Genomic DNA, 12,827 nt, shown 5'->3' on the forward strand with positions numbered 1-12,827 from the left:
AGTAATCCAGATAGAGGAAACAAGGTGGGACCCACACACAAAGCCAGCCAATCAACTGGCCCTTTAGGTGACCTAGCTACATCCCAAGCCACAAGTGTTAGACTGTGATTTGACCACCCATTTGGCAACCACAACTTGGCCATGCTTCCTAACAGAACTATTGGGGCCTAGATGGTAACTACTGACATGCTCCCCACACCTGCCCCCTTGTAACCTCATCCACATGACAGGATTCAGTTCTTTACCACTTTCTCTTGGATCTCTCTTTGTCTATTGATAAAGGCATGTACATATCAGAGTTGTTTGCCTTCTGGATTTTCTAAAATCACTGTATTTAGAAATTTGGAAAAGTCAGGGAACTTTAGAATTATAGCTGTTCCTCAGAGCACTTTATGCAATATCCAAGTTTGTATATTTTGACAACACACAATTTTACAATAGGCAACACAATAATATGGTATTTCCCAAGCCCCTGGGATTTCCTAAAGCAATATTTAGGAAACAATATTTCCTAAAGCAGAGATTTTGCTGTGTAATTATGTCACTTGAAACCCCACTAGTTATAAGCATAGGGTATATCTAAGCTACATTCTATAAAGTGCAGGATTTACCCTTCATAAAAGTATCAAAGACATTAATGGAAGTGGTCTCAGATGGTGGTGTTCCATTAGCATTACTATTACTTCTGGTATTGTCATTATTTTATTTTACTAAGCAATCAGAAAGTGAGGCGATAACCCTGCCTCCCTGATCTTCAGAGACTTTCCACAAAGGATTGTTACCTACAGATAAAAAATGGTCACCAGGGAAGGTCAATTAAATGCAGTATGTCAAACTTGGCGCCTGTGCCAGCAATTGAGAGAGGGAGGAAGCAGATTTAGCCTCTATTGGAGTAACCTCGTTGATATCCCTAGGCCCTTGGTATTAATGTAAGGAGATAAAACCCGTAGGAGATGAATCACAATAGGGAGAATCTAGAGCAATTAAACTGTTTAATAAATGGCTTGGGATCAGCAAAATCTGGGTGTGCTGTAGTTAAACAGACTAAAGGTAATCATATGGACACTTGGGGCCTGTAAACCTTTTCCACTAAATTGAATTTATGTTAAAATATTCACTTTTCAGGAGATTCAAAATGTAAATTGGGATATTAGGACTTGTAACTGGCAGCAATGCCTCAAAATTAAAACTCTTATAAGATCCTCAAAATGTCAGTTTCAGGAATGGGAAAAAAAAATGTACAATGATATCTACAATAGAGAAATAGAAGGGAACTAAATTTCCTGGGTACATATTGTGTGCCAGGCACTATACGCATATTACTTCAAAGCTTGGCATGTTTTGAACAATGGGGTATGATATGGTATAACTGCAGCTTGTATATCTGGAGATGGATTTTTATTATTTTTTAAAGCTCTTTTGGTTCTTAGTACCAGGGGTAAGACACAGTCTCTGTTATAATTTATTACCTTTTCCATCTCTCTATATAATTCCATCCAATAACTGTGTACTAATGTTGAATAGGTTTTCCTTACTCAATCTGACTCATATATTTTGATTTTGTTTATTTTTCATTTGCTTTTAGGGCTACATGACTGCTGTTTCAGTTTTAATTTGCTTTGCCATAGTAAGAAGCTTCAAATCTAACTGCACAATGGACCAGAGTTTTCATACCATCACCTGTGATCTGGAATATTGTAGATACGAGGTACAAGGTAACAGACATGATATTTGAAGAAAAAGCAATGAATAATTATTGCTGTTGTTGTCTGCGTAGCATTTAACATTGATTGGCTCAAAAATTAGACAATAGGCTGAAATTGTCTGAGAAGAGGATTTCTGAATATGTTCATCTATTTTGTGATCTGAAAGAGAGATCCATGGGTCAGAAGGACTACAGGCCAGATGAAAGGCTAACAATTAAAAGAATCGGGAGACAGAGCTGGTGCTTACAAGGCCTGTCCCTCCTGTGTTCACTTACAATTTCCCCCAACAAAAGGACTTCTGTGGCAAGGAGAGGATTAGTCTAAAGTTCAGAAGAGTCTCAGGGAAGATGGTTTCTTGGATAAAGTTGTCAACAAAAGGACTTGCTTAAGACTCTTTGTTAAGATTTCCTAGGGGGCGCTTCTTTCTTCATTAACTGGATTATCAAAACACACTACTACTCCACTCTTGCTGGGTTTTAGAAGTTTGGGTTGAACTCCTGCTTTGATTTAAATTTTTTGGCTATCTGCTTCTACTGAATCCCGCTTATCAGTGATGATAGCAAAAGTGATGAGGAACCTAAGCTCTGATTTGATGGTGAGATACTGAATAGATAGATGAGAACAAAGAGTTCCAAAGATGTAATTCAAGCCCTGCTGCACCATCAGACACACATGCATGTGTGCACACACACAACCCTCAGATAAAAGGAGAGATCTGTCTCAGCTAACACATGTATCATTTTCTACAATGACTCCTTCTAAAAGAAGCCAGGGAAACTCAAATTACTTCACCCAGGGATCATCTACTCAGGAAATGTAGTAACCTAGAAATCAGAGACTTCTATATATCCTTTAGAAGAACGAGGAAGAACTAATTAAAAAAGAATTAAAAGAATAATAATACCTATGGATGCAAAGTCTGAGATGGAAAGAGAAAAACTGCATACAAGTGGCCCCAAAAAATCTACCTTACTATTTGATTTTAGTAAGGTATTTAACTAAACTTCTCCAAATACAACTGGAATATGAAACTGTGTGGGCTGGATTATGGGAAAAATATATGTGCTCAGTGAAAATGGTTTTTCAACTTAGGGAAAAGCCAGTAGTGGTGTGGTACAAGGTACAGTCTTAAGCCCCATTCTGGTCAAATATTTGTATTAATCACTTGAATAAAATCAGAGAAAGTACAGAATTTATTCATGTAACTCACTAATATAAGTAATTATTATTATTACTTCTGTCTTACAAAAGAGGAAACTGAGACTCAACGAAGTTAAATAACTCATCCATACCAGAGTTAAGACGCAAATTAGGTCTGGCTGTCTCCAATGTGTGTGATCTTTCCAAAAATCACATACCTATCAGATCTGTAAAATACACAAATCTTGAAGACACAGCTGATATTTAGCATTGGATTGTGATTCAAAAGACTGAGACCTTGCTAAAAGCTGATGCACAGGGGCACCTGGGTGGTTCAGTTGGAACTTATCCCTCACCTTCTCCCTCCACCCTTCTCCCACTGCCCCTCCACCCACTCGTGCTTGCTCTCTCTCAAATTAATAAAGTCTTTTTTAAAAAATTTAAATTTAGGGACACTTGGGTTGCGCAGTGTTTGAGCATCTGCCTTCAGCTCAGGGTGTGATCCTGGAGTCCCAGGATAGAGTCCCACATCGAGCTCCCTATGAGGAGCCTGCTTCTCCCTCTGTCTATGTCTCTGCCTCTCTCTCTCTCAATCTATCTCTCATGAATAAATAAATAAAATCTTTAAAGCAAAAATAAAAATTTAAATTTAAAAAAGTTAACGTGTATGTATAACTATATACCTATTAGAATGGCCAAGTTCCAGAACACTGACAACACCAAATACCAGCAAGGAGGTGGAGCAACAGGAACTCTTGCTCATTGCTGGTTAGAATGCAAAATGGTACAGCCACTTTGGAAGACAGTTCGGCAGTTTCTTACAAAACTAAATATACTCTTACCACATGATCCAACCATCATCTCATGCTCCTTGGTATTTACACAAAGGAGTTGAAAACATGTCTGCACAAAAACCTACATAACTTGGACACAACCAAGATGTCCTCCAGTGAGAGAGTGGATAAACAAACTGTGGTACAACAGAATATTATTCAGCACACACCAAAAAAAAAAAAAAAAAAAAAAAGAAAGAAAGAGCTATCAAGCTATGAAAAGACACGAAGGAGCCTCAAATGAATATTACTAAGTGAAAGAAGCCAATTGAAAAGACTACATACTGGGGCCACCTGGGTGGCTCAGTCAATTAAGCATCTGCCTTGGGTCATGATCCCAGGGTCCTGGAATGGAGCCCAGCCAGCTCCCTGCTCAGTGGGGAGCCTGTTTCTCCCTCTCCCTCTGCCCCTCCACCCACTTGTGCTCGCTCGCTTTCTCAAATAAATAAATAGTATCTTAAAAAAAAACAAAACTACATACTATATGATTATGGCTATATGACATTCTGGAAGAGGCAAAACTATGAAGATGGTAAAAATGTCAGTGGTTGCCAGGAGTTTAGGAGGGAGGGATGAATAGAATGCAGAGGATTTTTAAGGAAGTGAAACTAAGTATGATACTATGATAGTAGATACATGTGATTATAATTTGTCCAAACCTGTAGAATGCACAACACCAAGAACAAATCCTAACGTAAACTCTGGGTTTAGGATGATAATAATGTATCAATGCAGGTTCATCAATTATAACAAAAGTAAAAAAAAAAATTGTAAAAAAAAAATTATAACAAATGTACCATCCTGGTAGGGGGAGGCTATGCATGTGTGGGGATAAGGGGGTATATGAGAAGTCGCTAGCTTTTTGGGGGGAGGGGAGAGTCTCTGTAACTTCTAAATGTTGCTGTAAACCTAAAATTGCTCTAAAAAACAAAGTCTATTAAAAACAAACAAAAAACCCTAAAAGCTAATGAACAAACCAGTACAACATTTATTCCTATAAAATTTTATCTGATTTAATTTCTTACACTTTAGATTTAAAATGTCAACAACTTAGGTAAGGCTGTGGTTTAATGGAAATTGGTACTTTTTAAGTACAATGTGTCTGGCTGCCCATGAAAGATAATACCAATACTTTTAGGTGATATAAATGAGATAATAAGATGGTGTCCCAGAGAAAGGAAATAGTTTACATTGATTAGGTCCCATCTAAATTATCACTTATCTACCCATCCTACTTTAAAACAAAAAGATTTTATTTATTTATTCATGAGAGACACAGAGAGAGAGGCAGAGACACAGGCAGAGGGAGAAGCAGGCTCCACACAGGGAGCCTGACGTGGGACTCGATCCTGGGTCTCCAGGATCACACCCTAGGCTGAAGGCGGCGCTAAACTGCTGGGCCACCCGGGCTGCCCCCATCCCACTTTAATAGAAAAATCGGGGGTACCTGGGTGGCTCAGCAGTTTAGCGCCTGCCTTGGGCCCAGGGCGTGATCTCGGAGTCCTGGGATTGACTCCCACATTGGGCTCCCTGCATGGAGCCTGCTTCTCCCTCTGCCTGTGTTTCTGCCTCTCTCTTTCTGTGTCTCTCATGAATAAATAAAATAAAATAAAGCTTAAAAAAAAGAAAAATTATATTGAAGTAAATATTTACTGTGCATCTATTAGTTTACAGATCTAACTCTGTTTAATCCTCTTCATAAGACTAGAAGGTAGGTGTAATTATTTTGCAAGGAAGAACACAGAACCAAATTTAAGTAGATTTAATGATCAGACTCTTTGTCCCCAAAGTCTGTGTTTTTCCCCACCCCTAATGGCAACTCTGTGCTGCATGCTCTAAGAAGGCCTACTCGGAGAGAGGAGGGCATGGAGACCAAGGCACAAGGAGGAAGAGCCCAAAAAGAGAAAACCCAGGGAGCAAAGAAACTCTCTCCAGAGGACTGAGGGTTCTCACAGAGCAAAGAGGCTGGCCCTCTACTGGGTGGCTGTGGAGCTAAGGTGAATACACGGAAAGCTCAGACATGCTATTTTTGATACAATAAGAAGAATCCTTGAACAATTTCACTTGTCGACCAATGGAATGAGTTCCCATGACAGTAGTGGACTTTCTCTGACCCCAGAAGATATAGAAAGCTGTAGGAGGGATCCTCATGTTGCAGATTAAAATAACTGATTTCTAGGGTCCCATTCAATCCCAAGATGGTTGAATAAAGACTTTTGAACAGCTGTGGACTATACATGGAATTATAGTAAGATCATATTATTGCAAGAACAGGTAGACTTTTGGTTTTTTTAAAGATTTTTTTTAAGGAGGGCAGCCCTGTGGCTCAGCGGTTTAGCACCCCCGTCAGCCCAGGGTGTGATCCTGGAGACCCGGGGTTGAGTCCCATATCGGGCTCCAGCATGGAGCCTGTTTCTCCCTCTGCTTGTGTCTCTGCCCCTCTCTCTCTCTCTCTCTCTCTCTCTGATGAATAAATAAATAAAATCTTAAAAAAAAAAAAAAGATTTTTTTAAGGGACATCTGGGTGGTTCAGTTAAGCATCTGCCTTCAGCTCAGGTTATGATCTTAGGGTCCTGGGATTGGCCCTACTGGCAGGCTTTCTACTCAGTGGGGAGTCTGCTTCTCCCTCTTCCTCTGTATCTGTCCTTCCACATTGCCTGGGCTCTCTCTCCCTGTCTCTCTCTCTCTCTCTCTCTCGTTAAATAAATAAATAATCTTAAAGATTTTTTTAAAGTAGAAATTGACAAAACTATTCCTTTTAATTATAATGGAAAATAAATCATGCTTGTGCTTTATTCTTTTTCTCCTTTAATTAGTGGATCTGCCTATTCAAAAACTTAATAAAAATTATATATAAAACAACAAAACATCATTCCAGTCTTTCTCCTTAATTTTGTAAAAGGAGCATTCCTGGTGTTTATGCATATTTTTTCTTCCCATGTTTTTGTTGTTTCTTTTGTATAGACAGACACCTGACCTTTAAATACATAATTTATAATTCAATTTGATGTGTTAGTTATTTTAAGGATTCTTACTCAGTCACTAATGCTTACTCACCTAATATTTCTGTCTCCCAGGCTCATAATTGGATGGTACTTCCTGGCTCTCTGATAAGTGGATAAGGCTGTATGATTAGTGCTCACCAGTGAATTATGAGTAGAAGGGATATGTATCATTTCTGAGCCATGCATTAATTTCATTGCCAGTGCAAGACCCTCCAGATCTTTTTATTTTTCCTTCTGTTACAGTGACTAGCAGTATTCAGGGTGGCCCCAGAATGAGGAGACATAGAACAGAGTCCCAGATGACATATGATGAATATATAATGAGAAAGAGAAAGAAAACTTTGTTTTAAGCCACTAATATTTGTAATATTTGTTATCTCAGTATAACCTAGCATATCCTGACTAGTACTGGGTCACTGTCCAACATGATAGTTACAAGCTATATGTGACTATTTATGTATAAATTTAAATTTAATTAAGTTAAAAATTCAGTTCTTCAGCCACACTAACCACTTCAAGAAATCAAGAGCCACACATGGCTAGTAACTACCATAATGCACAATGCAGCTATAGAACATATATATCATTGCAGAAAGCTTTGTTGAACAGTGATGACATACAGTAGTAGCACTTTAATGAGAGTTGGTAATGATATCTTCTTACTTTTCTTGATACTTTAAGTATGCATCTAATACCACCCTGGAGTTATTCTCAAAAAGTGTCACCTTTCTAAAAATCTCTGGCAGTGTCCAGTGGAGATTATCTTCTGGAAGAAAATAAATCACTCTGGGTAGTTAGAACTACCAGAACTAGCAGGCTCAGAGGTCTTTTCCTATAGGTACATTAGCAGAGGATTGACACCTCCTTGTTACTCTTGAGACTTTTCATAAATGAATTCTCACAGTAGTTTTTAATCCATCCTCTAAGTAGGTTAATGGGCACCTGGTATAAGATCCTAGATGCTCAGTAATAATTCATTCAAGCTTATGAACATCCTTGTAAACAATTGTTTCTATTGTAAGAGCTCATTGAATATTATAAGAAAAACTTTGTAGGACCCCCAAACTGAATCCAAATATAAAATAATTCTCCCATCTACTCATTCAACAACCAACTAGACCCTAGAAATACAAAAAGTAAAGTTCCCCCAAGGATTTTATAGTCTTTTTTTTTTAAGATTTTATTTATTTATTCATGATAGTCACAGAGAGAGAGAGAGAGGCAGAGACACAGGCAGAGGGAGAAGCAGGCTCCATGCACCGGAGCCCGATGTGGGATTCGATCCCAGGTCTCCAGGATCGCGCCCTGGGCCAAAGGCAGGCGCCAAACCGCTGCGCCACCCAGGGATCCCAGATTTTATAGTCTTAATGGAGAATTAGATGGAGATAAATATAAGATCCAGTGACAACATATCCAACTGTCCTATCATGGAGGAGATGGCAGTCAATCCCTGTCTAGAAGTGAGACTTTGCTGAGCAGGCAATCAAAGGGGTGAAAACAAGATAACTCAAGTATAACACTGCATGCTAATTATACTTCAATTAAAAATAAATAAATAAACATAAATAAGATAGCCCTGTGTGAGGGAAATACAGAAGGGATAGGATATTTTTTTAATTGAAAGGGAAAGAATTGAAAGAATAAATCGATTAATAAATTTATTATTATTGATTATTAGTATAATAAATTCAATGGTTAAATCCATGAGGATATTATTTCATATAATATGAAATATTATAAGTAAGTGGTTCCAAGATTGATTAATGTCAATGACATCAACAACCCAAGTTCTTTCCATCTTTTTTCACTGAATCTTCAATGTCCTTCATTGCCTTATTCTCAGACTGTTCCAATCATTATCACCAGATGCTGCCACAGTTTCAGGAATCACATGGAGGTATAACAGTTATAGAAGAGGGCATCTCTTCCTGTCTGTTTCTTTTTCAAAGAAAGCACTTTTGTATTCACATCTTAGTGATCAGACTGTCACATCTCTACTCCTAAATTACTAGCAAGGGTTATTGATGAACTGCTTTAGAATGGGCAGGAATCACTCCTGATCTGAAGCTGGGATCACCTTTCCTGAGATGTGAATTCCTGAATGGTCACAGCTTTCTCCTAAGTGGAGAAGTGGGAACCACGGTTGAACAGAGAAGCAGCAGTTGATTGTGGAGCACAGGGAGCAGGGTGTGTGGGGAGTGAAGACTGGCTATAAGCTTTCCAGTATGGGGCCTGAATAACTTGTTATATAATTAATAGGTAATTAGTTATGTGTTCATTTTGTACATCTTAAGTTTGAAGTATGCATCAGACAATCATAACTGCTGACCTGAGACCAGGAAATGAGGACTGGCTATATGTGGGCATCACCCACACAATAATGTCCTTAAAGTCTCAAAGATGTGACTGCCCGAGAGAACATATACAAAAAGAAGAAGCACCAAAGGAGACAAAGCATTAGTGGCTAGATTTTGTGGGTTGGAGGGATGGAGCAAAAAACAAGAATCATTCTGGGTGACAAAAGTTAAGGAGAATATTCTAAGACTGAATGGCCTTCAGAGAAAAATGTGAGGGGGCTGTAAACTAAGGCAGGCCATGGATGGTGGTGCATACTGGTCATCAGTGACCTATAAGGGAACAGTTTTTATGATATGGTGGTGATGGAAAATACAGTGAGTGGGTTAAAGAGTGAGTGATAAGAAAGTAGAAACAGAGAATATCTTTCAGAAATTATCATGAAAGGATGGAAAAGATGGAATACTAGCTAAAGTATGGAAGGGCTGAAGAAAAAAGAAAGAATTTGGAAACATCTGTGGATAATCTAAACACAAGAAGCATGCTCCCTCCTTGGACTTCTGCCTGGATCCTCCCTTGTCCCAAACAATCACACAGCAACTCCCTTACCTACATCAAGCCTTTGCTTCAGTGCTGCCCATCTTCTTTGTAAGATGGGGATGGTAATAGTATCAGCCTCATTGAGTTGACTGGGACGATTAAATGAGTTAATACATTTCAAGTATTTTGGATACTTTACAGAATACTTGGCAGATAGCAAGCACTATAAAAAGTAACTAGTAGTAGCAGTACTGGTAGTGGTGGTAATTGTGGAGGTGGTGGAGGTTGCGGTCATGGTGGTGGTTGTGGTGGTAGTAGTAGTTACATGCTGGTAGTAGCCATAGTAAAATAGAAGAAAAAAGGACCAGGGAAATTAAAGGTGCCAAGGCCAGGGGATTCTAGTTAACAAGGTAAGGCAGGAATCTAGGAGGGCAATAAGAAATCAAGTTAAAGAATAAAAGGGTTAGTTGGGGTTTAGAATAAAGTTGGGGGGGGGGGGGGAAGGTGACCATACCTGGTTCTGATTGGTTGTGACTATGTATGGTTCACTGTGGTGAGCCTGGCTAGTTAAAGTTGCAGGCACTTTTTTAATGAAGTAGAATATAGTTTTATTAGCCTCTTGCTCTAATAAACATTCAAAAATAAAGATAGATGTTTTAAATATAAATGTTTTTCTTTCCAAATTTCAATTCCTGCAAACCTGTATTAAATAGTGGCACTGATTTTTTTTTGTCCTCTGAGATTTATCTTTTTTTAAGTTTTGTAATTTGCATTTTGTAATTTAGTTTTGCATTTTGTAATTTATTATGTTTAAACAATATGTGAGGGAAGATCTAGGGGATTTAAGGCAGGAAATGCAAAAGGCCAGGCTAATAGTACTAACAGAGCCCACTACAATGGCCGCAGAGGGCCACACATCTCTAGAAAAGACAATTCCCCAAAAGGGTGGCTGGGGAAGGCAGATAAAAGACCGAAGTTGGGTCATGTGACAGGTGTCACTTGAGTAACGGTACTGGGGCCAGAGATAAAAGCCCACTCCTTCTGGTCACATGACACAGCTTCATTACGCTCCCAGCAGGGGGTTAGAGAGTCTGGATGCCATTTTTACTTATTTATTTATTTGTGTGTTTTTTTCCCCTTATTCTGTGATAATGAGAAAATGTTTAAACTCCCATCTCTGTGTTTAAACATTTCTCCCTGCTGACAGCAGCGGGATACCCCTTGATCAACTGTCAGATTGGAAAGTGCAATTTTTCTGGAAAGTAAACAGCATGTTAGCTGGTTGGAAATAATTTTCTGTTTATTGGTAGCTGTTAGTCCAAGAGTGATGGAGCCCTGTGACAGCACTTGTCAACTGAGGAATAAGAAACAAGTTTGGAAATACCTTTAAGACATAGTTTTGACAATAGGGCCTATTTTTTGATAGAAATGTACTCTCAAAAAGTTAAGTTAAAATGGGCAAAAAAAAAACTTTCCCAGTGTTACCAGCTCCTGGAGATCCTTCTGGCAAAGCTGACAGAGAGTCAAAGGCAAACTCATGGAATGTGGGAGTTGGAAGGGTCCTTGAAGTCCTGCCCCCCTTGTTACCACTGAAGAAACTGAGGCTCAGCCAAAGACCTTCGGACTCTTCTCACAAATAAGAAGAAAATATATTAACTATCAAAATGATAATGAAATAAAGGTTATATTTGCTTTACAAATTCATGTATGAAAATAAATGGAAAACACCAGTGGAAGCTTTTTAAACATTTGGATATACATAGGCTTACCAACCAAGTTTAAGGCCTGATGTATACTGTGGATCTTTTTTTGTGGAGTGGCTAACAAAACATCATCATAGTCCTTCACGGATTAAACATACTGTCATCAGAAAGAAATGGCTCCAATAGAAGTAATATATATTCTCAAGCTGTATATGGTAATCAGTCCCATATCTATCTTGAATTAGGCTAAATCTGAGGTCCTGATTTGTCTCAGAATGCCTCACATCTTCCTCATAGAAAAGTATTGCCAGGTGCCAACTAGGAGTCTTCATGTAAAGGATTCTAACAACTAGATCAAGTCCTATATGTGCAAATGTCTTCTCCCCCATATCGTAAACAAAGCGAACAGGTCCTCTCCATTCCCATTTAATAGCATCACCATCCGCCCAGTTCCCTGATCCCCCTCTTACTCACCTCCAAAATATCTTCTAATCTGTTTTCCCCTCTCCATCTCCATCTTCACTGCCAGGCCACAGACCTGTGGTTCTCAAGTAAGAGCATCAGCATCACCTGGGAAAAGGTTAGAAATGCAAACTTTCAGGCCCCATCCTGGATCTTCATAATTGGAAGCTGAAGATGGGCCCAGAAAGTCTACATTTTAAGAAGCCTTACAGGGGATTCTGATACACTGAAGTTTAAGAACCACTGCTCTGGTGGTACTCTCCAGACCTTGCCTGGTAGTCCCCTAACTGGCCTTTCAGCCACCAATCCTTTCTTCTCTAGAGACTTCTCCACACCAGTAGTTCTCAACGTTAGCTGAATTGGATTTACCTGGAGAGTTCTTTTTTAAATACCATTGCCTGGGTCCCCTTGCTGGGAATTCTTGTTTGATCTGGTGTGTAACATTAGGCATCAGGATTTTTTAAAGCTCCCCATGTTATTCTGATATGCAGCCCAGGCTGATAATCACTGCTCCACACTGGAGCCAGGGTTCTCTTGTTATACCATCAGTGTCCCCCTGGAAAAATCTCCATCAGTCATAGGGTAATTCTGGAAAGGATGCTTCATATGGCCCTGACAGACCTCTCTAGCTGGTTCCATCATCCTCCAGTCTCTACACTCAGCCACACAGAATTTCTCATCATTCTGCATAGCCCTAAAATTTTGCACATTCTGTTCCCTCTGCTTGCAATATCCTTCTACCTTCTGCCTGGTGGATTCCTATTCATCTTTAAGACTCAGCTCCTAAGTCCTTCCCTGACTTCTCCAGCCCACCGTTAGTTGCTCTCCACCCTGGGATCCCAAAGCACTCCTTTGCTATTATATCTATTACACAGGATTGTAATTATGAGTTGACACTTCCTCCTCATTTACTAAAACTGCATAAGGAGCAGGTCAGAAGAATGCTTAGCTTTTTAATTTTATCCCCAGTGTCTAGATAGACATTGAGAAGATGTACAATAAACATTGGTTAAATGCCCAAATTGAAAATATAATCAACAACACTTGCTATCTTTTTTTTTTTTTTTAGAATTTATTTATTTATTCATGAGAGACAGAGAGAGACAAAGACACAGGCAGAGGAAGAAGCAGGCTCCATGCAGG

The 12,827-nt window shown here is 39.1% G+C and overlaps 1 protein-coding gene across 3 annotated transcripts in view; it reads left to right on the top strand.

The window, feature by feature from the left end:
* CDK15 (cyclin dependent kinase 15) overlaps window positions 1-3,881 on the top strand; it is an 82,788-nt gene extending 78,907 nt beyond the window's left edge. For all 3 annotated transcript variants that reach the window (XM_025441977.3, XM_025441978.3, XM_035710725.2), the window contains exon 14: window positions 1,586-3,881. The gene's annotated coding sequence lies outside the window, so the exon portion shown is untranslated. The remainder of the gene's footprint in view (window positions 1-1,585) is intronic.
* The last annotated feature ends 8,946 nt before the right edge of the window (window positions 3,882-12,827 follow it).

Source organism: Canis lupus, chromosome 37 (assembly GCF_003254725.2).
Source record: "Canis lupus dingo isolate Sandy chromosome 37, ASM325472v2, whole genome shotgun sequence".
In the NCBI taxonomy this organism is placed as follows: Eukaryota; Metazoa; Chordata; class Mammalia; order Carnivora; family Canidae; genus Canis; species Canis lupus.